Below are 8,306 nucleotides of genomic sequence, written 5' to 3' on the forward strand. Positions count from 1 at the left end.
GTAAAATAGTTATCCCTTCACTTGGATTGCTAGTATGTAAAATAGTTATCCCTTCACTTGGATTGCTAGTATGTAAAATAGTTATCCCTTCACTTGGATTGCTAGTATGTAAAATAGTTATCCCTTCACTTGGATTGCTAGTATGTAAAATAGTTATCCCTTCACTTGGATTGCTAGTATGTAAAATAGTTATCCCTTCACTTGGATTGCTAGTATGTAAAATAGTTATCCCTTCACTTGGATTGCTAGTATGTAAAATAGTTATCCCTTCACTTGGATTGCTAGTATGTAACATAGTTATCCAAGGACATGTGTTTCGTGTAAGTTAAGCTCATCAGCGTAGATGACTATGCCTATGTTCGAACCCAGAATAATTGAATCCATGATCGGGAATTTACTTATCGCTAATGGAAACAATAAACATGGACATTAATACATATATATATTTATCACTTCAACTTATTTATTGTGCATTTAATTTGTTTATCCGTAAATTCTTAATTAAGTTTTTTTTTGTTGTATTTGATTCTATTCTGCTTCAAATACGAAAATTAAAATGTACAATTCTTGTTTTTTATGCGTAATTTTTTAAGGAGCCCCTTGATTTGAACAAAAACAAAATTGCCTCAGTCTCGGAGGAATTCTCCTTCACTAATTGAATAGAAAGTGTAGTACCAGAACAGATACTAGTCTTTGTTCCAAGTTTAAAGCTTGTGTTCTTATTTACTTGCCCCCCATCGATAGTAGGGCCAAACACAAGCTTTTTTTTTAATGCGGTGAAAATCCCTCTCCCCCGAAATGACACTCTTAGTTGGAATAAAAATTGCCTCAGTTCCGCAGGAATTCTTATTCACCGATTCAGGACAAAATAGTACTAAGTATAGCATCAAAACAGATACTACACTTTGTTTATAGACTTATTACTACAATCCGGTTCTTACGAGAGACAAAGCTAATGTCTCTATGATTTTTTAAGTGTCGCCTGTCTGTAATTTTTTTTTAAATGTCGCCTATAAATAAAAATTATGCTAACAAAATATAGAGACTAAATAAAATTAAACATTAGTACATCCAAGCCTCCAGTGAGATTCGAACTCACGACCCCTGGTTTACGAGACCAGTGCTCTAAACCACTGAGCTATGGAGGCAGTTTGCAAACGCTGTAGCAATTAAATATAAATAGCATATCTCTTACGAAATACAATTGCGCGCGTTGTATAAACTATAGTTTCTAATCAGGAACAAAAATCATGTTGTAATAGAAATTTTAGAATTGTAAAGCGCCGTTAAACAAAACACTTTCACGAGCTATTTTTTATTTAGATATTTATTCCAATTGTATAAAAAAAAGTAACATTTTTTTCGGATAAATCGAAAAACGTTACGTCTAATTTTTAGTCTTCATATTTTCGTACTTTCATGTGCGTCCTATTGGAATTTAATAGAAATGTCTTATGCAGTTTGTAAACGTAAACTGTCACTCTTAAAGGAGTTAACGTCTTAAAGAAATGATGTTTTTTGAAACACCAATTTCAACCGCTCAATAAAGGCCCTCCACCCTTAAGGACGGTTGAGAATTTTACGTCGCTCGCTGGGCCCGACGGAATTAAAAAAAAAAGGGCATTAAAAGAATAACGATAAATGTTGCTAGATTTCGACCTAGTAAACAGCAATTCTTCCCCCTTTGTCAGAAACATTGCTCATGGAATGTAAGGACTAAAGAATAAAATAATGATGTCCATTGAGAATATATATATATATATATATATATATATATATATATATATATATATATATATATATAAAAGTTGTTATGACATGGAAGGGTCACTAATGAAACACACGGACACAGATATGGGTTTGAAAAAAAAGTTATTTATATTGAGAACGAAATAGAATATACAGAGAACAACAGTCGTAGTACTTAACGGCAAGATGGCGTACTACGAGAGTCAGTACCTCTTCAGCTATTTACAGAGTTCGGAAGAGTTCATATCTCGCGCATGAGTGAGCCTCCACAACAATAAGAAAGTCTGCAAGTAATGCATGTGTGTGTAAATGGAGAGGGAAGTCTTACATACCGTATCGCATGCATTATAGTGAGTGCGCACGTACTGTTCATTATGAAATTGTGTTCAACATAACGTATACAACGAAGTCTGAATAAAATGATCAATGCATGCGCGTGTGTGTGTGTGTGTGTGTGTGTGTGTGTGTGTGTGAGTGCGTAAGTAGAGAAAAGTTTCATCTATTTTGTTTCATTTTACTTCAGTCGAAGTTCGCAAATACAAAGTTCCCTTTCATGGGCTAACACTTGATATCTATATGAGGTACATAAATAGTTGGATGTTCTATTAAACTTCTTTACCTCTCAAATACTGAGTGTTTACTTTGCCCCCCCCCCCTGAAAATGAGATTAGGATAAGCCTAGAATCGAACCCTGCAGGCAAAGTTAAGAATTGGAATGTTAGAAATTTAGTCTATTGTTAAATTCTATTAGAATAGTTAAATATTGTTTATATCGGAAAAAAGAGTTGATTGTCCATTCTTTAGAAATCTGAATATTAAATGTCAGTAAAAGAATGAACAATGCAAATTAAATTATATTGTTAAAAAATCGGTTAGAGTTATATATTGAGGATTCTTTTGTTTGCCAAAGGTGTGTTGGACAAACATATGTAAAGCCACGTGAAATTGGTCACGTTTGAAAAACACACTTTTGACGTTATAGACAAAGGACATTTCTCCATATTATGGATTCGGATTTTAGCCAGTCAGTCAGAGAGAGTTGGTCAGTTGATGAGTTGGAGTCAGAGCCCATGGGAGGTGAGGGGAGAGGAGTAAAACAATGTAACCATAACATTTGAATTCCTGACGTCAATCAACCGGCCGATCAGACGAATAAAGCAATCATTATTGTGTTTTGTAACTGTTGTTTTGTGTCATCCTTCACGAACGAAAGGTAATTGTGTTTTATAATCAATTATAATGAACTTTGTAAACCTTTCCAAGTTATGTGTCCCATCTCCTCTATCACAAGAAATGTCTCCCCTTCTTCAAGATGTGTTAAAAGACTGTAATATACATGTCTTCTCTCCCTCATCATCACTATCGTTATGTCTGTATTACATGAGTCCCGTTATATATGTGCCCCAATATGAACTCTGCGTCATCTCTTAAATATAGAACCCCTGCTACACAACATTTAGGCCGCGAATACGAAATGTGATTTTGAATATTTAGTCAGGTTTACTTGTAGGAAATGTATCTTCATGCCAGGTTGTTCTTAAAACCTTTGTACAAAGCTTAGATACTCGAGGATAGTGTCTAATAGGCATTCAAGTCCTCTCCATACATACCGTATTGTGTGCTTGTTTGAGCATGCAGATAGCGTGTGGCATATTCGTCAAGGTCAGACCCGGATGAAAAGAAAAGGCTACGAGTCTGGAAAGGTTGTCTGTCAATGAAAATTACGGAAGAAACTAGAGTGAATTTGTTCTGTAGCACTTTTTATACCACAGATCTTAGCGTCACCTACCGTCGCGAAAAGCGAAGGTAACTGACTCCCTCTGGTGTGCGTTTGTGTAAATGTGCATAACAGAAATAAGTAATACTACAGTACTCTCCCTCCAGATTCGGAAAGGTATTTTTGAAATTTGTTTCCATGTAGTCAATAATGAATGTAAGGCTAAAAGTTTGTGGAAATTAGACTTTTCTGTGATGTAGGCATTCAGATTCTCTTCAGTTGGCATTCAAGTTATATTCAGCAGGAATTTAGGTCGTCTCAAGTAGACATTTAAATTCTCTTCGGTGGGCATCCACGTTCTCGCTTGTAGTCAATCAAGTTTTCTCCAGTAAGGATTCAAGTTCTTTTTGTAAGGCATTCAAGTTCACTCTAGTAGGCATTACAGTTCTGTCTATTTTGCATTGGACCTCTTTAATAAGCATTCAGTTTCTTGTCCGTAGGTACTCAAGTTCTCTTTAGTAGGCACACAAGTATTCCCTTGTAGGCATTAAAGTTCTCTCTAGTAGACATTCAATTTCTCTCTAGTAGGTATTCAAGTTCTCTCTAGTAGGCATTGAACCTTTTTTTTCAATTTTCTTATCAGTTTGTTCAAGCTAGGGATGGGGCATCCTACTGGATGCCAAACATTCATCCGCTATCTCACATATTCCAACTAAGATATCTTTTTAAGATTCTGACCGTTTCTTTGGGTGCAATTGTTTGAACCTCTCTTACACTTGGTTCACCGGGTATATTAGCCAGGTAGTTTTGTAAAAATTTTTTCATTGGTTCACTTGTTTCTATAATTATTGAAATGTGAGAGATCTTCCTAAGATTCCCATTTCTTTTCATATACATCAAATCTTGGTATTTCGTTACCCTTTCCCTCTTCCCTCTGTTTAACCTAGCAACATTCCCTCTATTGCAACCAGTGTGTATTATGAAACCGTCATGGGATGAGTATTTCCACTAGCGCTCATATTTCGATTTGTTATTCTTCTCCTTCACCAACAAAGCAACCATTCTATCATCAATCTAAAGTTGGTTGTCTGATACCAAATTCAAAACGGTCTTGGATTCCGACTGAAGATGACAGAGCAATTAAGTCGGTCACTTGTTGATGCGTAAAGGAGACCGAACTTTCGTTCTTCCCTCTTAAACATCTTATGGCCAACATCTTTTAGCGGGCCGGATTGTGAAAGCTGTGTAGGTCAAGACGTTTATTTTCCGTCCAATTAAAAACAAAAATAAAGAGATCGTCTCTTCATGCTTATCAATTGATCAGACATCCACAAAATCGATCGCGCCAAACACACGCAGGAATTTATATTCAGACGAGAAAATTTGATCGACCGGACAAACTTTTAATCTGTGTTCTGCGGAGGGAAGGTGGCTGTTTAGGCTTGTCTGAGACGGATTGGATAAATAGTATAAATTCTACTTGTGTGCATCTTTTCAAAAACCAACACGAAGTGCTTTACTGCAGAAATATACAACAACAACCTCTGTTTATGAAATTAGCCGATCAGCTATCGTATGTGCGTGTATGTATGTATGTGTGTGTGTGTGTGTATTTTCGATGGCTAAGTGGTTAATGACACGAACCAGAAAACCTGATTGTACCAAGTTCGAATCCTGCTCGTACCACAGAAATATTTTCATCAAACCTACACGTAACCTCAAGTGTACTTCTACATTTTACGATACCCCGCCCCCCCCAAAAAAACACACCTCTGTAATTTAGAAATTTGAAAAGAATCGGAATCGGTAATTACAAAAAGAAAATCGGTACTTATGCAGATTAAATACCGCGCTATTGTCGGATTTTTTCGAGTAGTTTATGTAAAACGTCAAAAAGTGCCGAAGTAGTCGCAAGCGTTGATTAATTTTTTTCAATGAAAAATATATTATTCCTATTATCATGGAGATAATTCACCAAAAAATTAATTGGAAAAAGAAAAAAACAAATTCTTTTTGTTGTTACAAAGAAAATAAAATGAATAATTATTGGACATTTTTTAAGAAACTTTAAGAAACATACCCTGCAACGATCTCTGTTTCTTAAATTAGCCGATCAGATATCATGCACGCGCGTGTGTGTGTTTGTGTAATCTCGATGGCTAAGTGGTTAACGACACGAATCGAAACCTTGAATGTGCCAAGTTCAAATCCTGTTTGTACCACAGAAACGCTTTCATCAAAGCCGCACATGACCTCAAGTGTACTACATTTTAAGGTAATACCACCTTACCCCTAAAAACAACTCTATAATTAAATATTTAAAAATTTGAAAAGAATCGGAATCGGTAATTGTACTGGAATCGGGAAAATATTGGAATCGCTCTGTCACTCGTATATAGACGTAGAAAATAAAATATACACAAAAAAAAAAAAAAACGAAACTGAAACAAGCGTCAATAATAAGTTAGATATAAAAACGCATTAATGAAAGAAGGAGACAGCACAAGAAGGAACAAATAGTAAAACAATTAAAAATAAAATGGGTACTTATGCAGATCAAGGACCGCGCTATTGTCGGAATTTTCCGATCTGTTTACGTAAAACTTCGAAAAGTGCCAAACTATAGTTTCGTGATATAGTATTCAAAACATGTAATAATAACTCCATACACAAAGCAACACTGGCAAAGATGCATTTAATATTTGGGATAGCTATCATCTTTATCTATCTATCTTCTATCTATCTATCTATCTATCTATCTATCTATCTATCGTCTTCTTCTTCTATTCTATCTATCTATCTTCTTCTATTCTTCTATCTTCTTCTATTCTATCTTCTATCTATCTATCTATCTATCTTCTATATATCTTCTATCTTCTTTTTTTCTTCTTATATCTTCTTCTATTCTATCTATCTTTCTATATTCTTCTATCTATCTATCTTCTATCTATCTATCTTCTATCTATCTATCTTCTATCTATCTTCTATCTTCTTCTATTCTATCTATCTTTCTTTCTATCTATCTTCTTCTATCTATTATATATATATATATTATTTTTATTATTATTTATTATTATTATTATTATTATTATTATTATATATAAATAAAATGAACTTATTTTTTCCGCTTTGACTTTGACCTTAATAGGAATAAGAATCTAGACATTTTATACAGATGTTCTATGCAAAAACTGCATGACGATATCTGCGGTGAGTTATAGGCATATTAGCTATCCACTAACTCGCAGATTGGAGCTTCCTATATTATATCTGGTGAGAGTTCACTGCCCAAACCGGTTACGATCGATGGAAGTAGTAAAGTCATGTCTCTCTAAGAAATTCATACTTCCACCGCCACTCATTTACACCGTCCGTAACCATTCACAGGAGACAAATAAGGAGGAATGCCGGTTAAGGTTTTAATAAAAACTGGACTGCAATTTAGGTGAAACGCACCACGCTAACTTTTACGTTGGTTAAAAATAAAAACAAACACAAACCAAAAATCTTTACATTTTCTTACAGTGCATTAAAACTTATGATACTTCAATTTGTTTTATTTCCCATTCTTCGGCAGTTACAACATCGTTTTCTTTGCTTTTTTTTGGGGGGGGGGGTCCATGTATTTTCCCTCTGTTTTTCGTTTTCCCGATCTTTCCCTTTCTCAAATTTATTTCTTCTCTCTTTCCGTGTTTCCTCTTTTTTTCGGCAAGTTCACCCTCGCTTCTTTTCATTTTTATTTATTTATTTATTTTTATTTTTATAAACTTTCCTCTGTTTCTGTTTCTACGAACTTTACATTTTGTTTATTTATTTTTTCTCTCTTTCCGTTTTTCCTCTTCCTTTGGCAAGTTAAACATCGTTTCTTTCTTTCTAATGAAATGAATTTTTCGCTATCGATTGTTTTTTGTTTTCAATATTGACTTAAATGTAACAAAAAACTTCTTTACGAAAGAAAATAGTAATTTGATTAATTTTATATATTTTTAACTAATGTTGTTTTTTGTTTGCTAAAGGAAAAAAACTATAAATCTTAAATTATTTTTCATTGTTTAATGGTTTTTGTTTTTATCTTTTTGATTTTGTCAGTGGATTATTATCATTAATCTATTATCTTATTTTCAATACTTAAACATAAAAAAGCCGAATTTTTTTTACACTGAACATAAAAATACAGCTGCATTTTCTTAACACTAAAAAATAACAAAAATAAATTACATCGATTCATTCGTTCTTCTTCCGTTTATTTGTTCGTTGTCTTTCCAATCTCTTTTATTTTTTCTTTTTTTTTAAAAAATAAATACATATGCATCATTTCCGTTACATTTCGCTTTGTTCGATGCCTTTCTTCCGATTTTCATCGTTTATTTATTCTTTTAATTTCTTTCTTTCTTTCTTTCTTTTTCAAGTTTTCCCTTCTTTCGGGGTGCTAAAACAGCGGGGATGTGGATTCTTCCATTACACCATCTCGAGCCACAGCAACGCGTGCCAGGGTACAGCTAGCAATATATAAAAATCGATAGTACGACCTGGCTAGGCCGGGAGTCTCTGCTAGCTTGGATAACTACTTTTGTAGTTTTTAGTATCTGTTCTTCAGATGCGGCACTTCCATTTCTCGTTCTCTTTCAGTGGAGGAGAAATCCTTCACGACTGAGAAAATTTTTATTTTTGTACCTTTTCTCCACATTAAAAAACAACCCTGGTGTCTAACTCTGTCCCGTGGGAGGGGGCATTGTAAATAGGTACAATAATATAAGAGCGTCTCCATTTACGCTGAATATCTACAGAATGCCAACAGTGAATCAGTCCCCTGTGAAATTTCCACAGGTCCCACTAGTGA

At 34.3% G+C, this 8,306-nt stretch overlaps 1 non-coding gene across 1 annotated transcript; it reads right to left on the reverse strand.

The window, feature by feature from the left end:
* Positions 1 to 1,074: 1,074 nt before the first annotated feature.
* Positions 1,075 to 1,148, reverse strand: Trnat-cgu (transfer RNA threonine (anticodon CGU)). The gene has a single exon. It is a non-coding gene; the product is annotated as a tRNA-Thr (tRNA).
* Positions 1,149 to 8,306: the final 7,158 nt, after the last annotated feature.

The sequence above is a fragment of the Euprymna scolopes genome, chromosome 2 (genome assembly GCF_053919585.1).
Source record: "Euprymna scolopes isolate OS-2025 chromosome 2, ASM5391958v1, whole genome shotgun sequence".
Lineage (NCBI taxonomy): Eukaryota > Metazoa > Mollusca > Cephalopoda > Sepiida > Sepiolidae > Euprymna > Euprymna scolopes.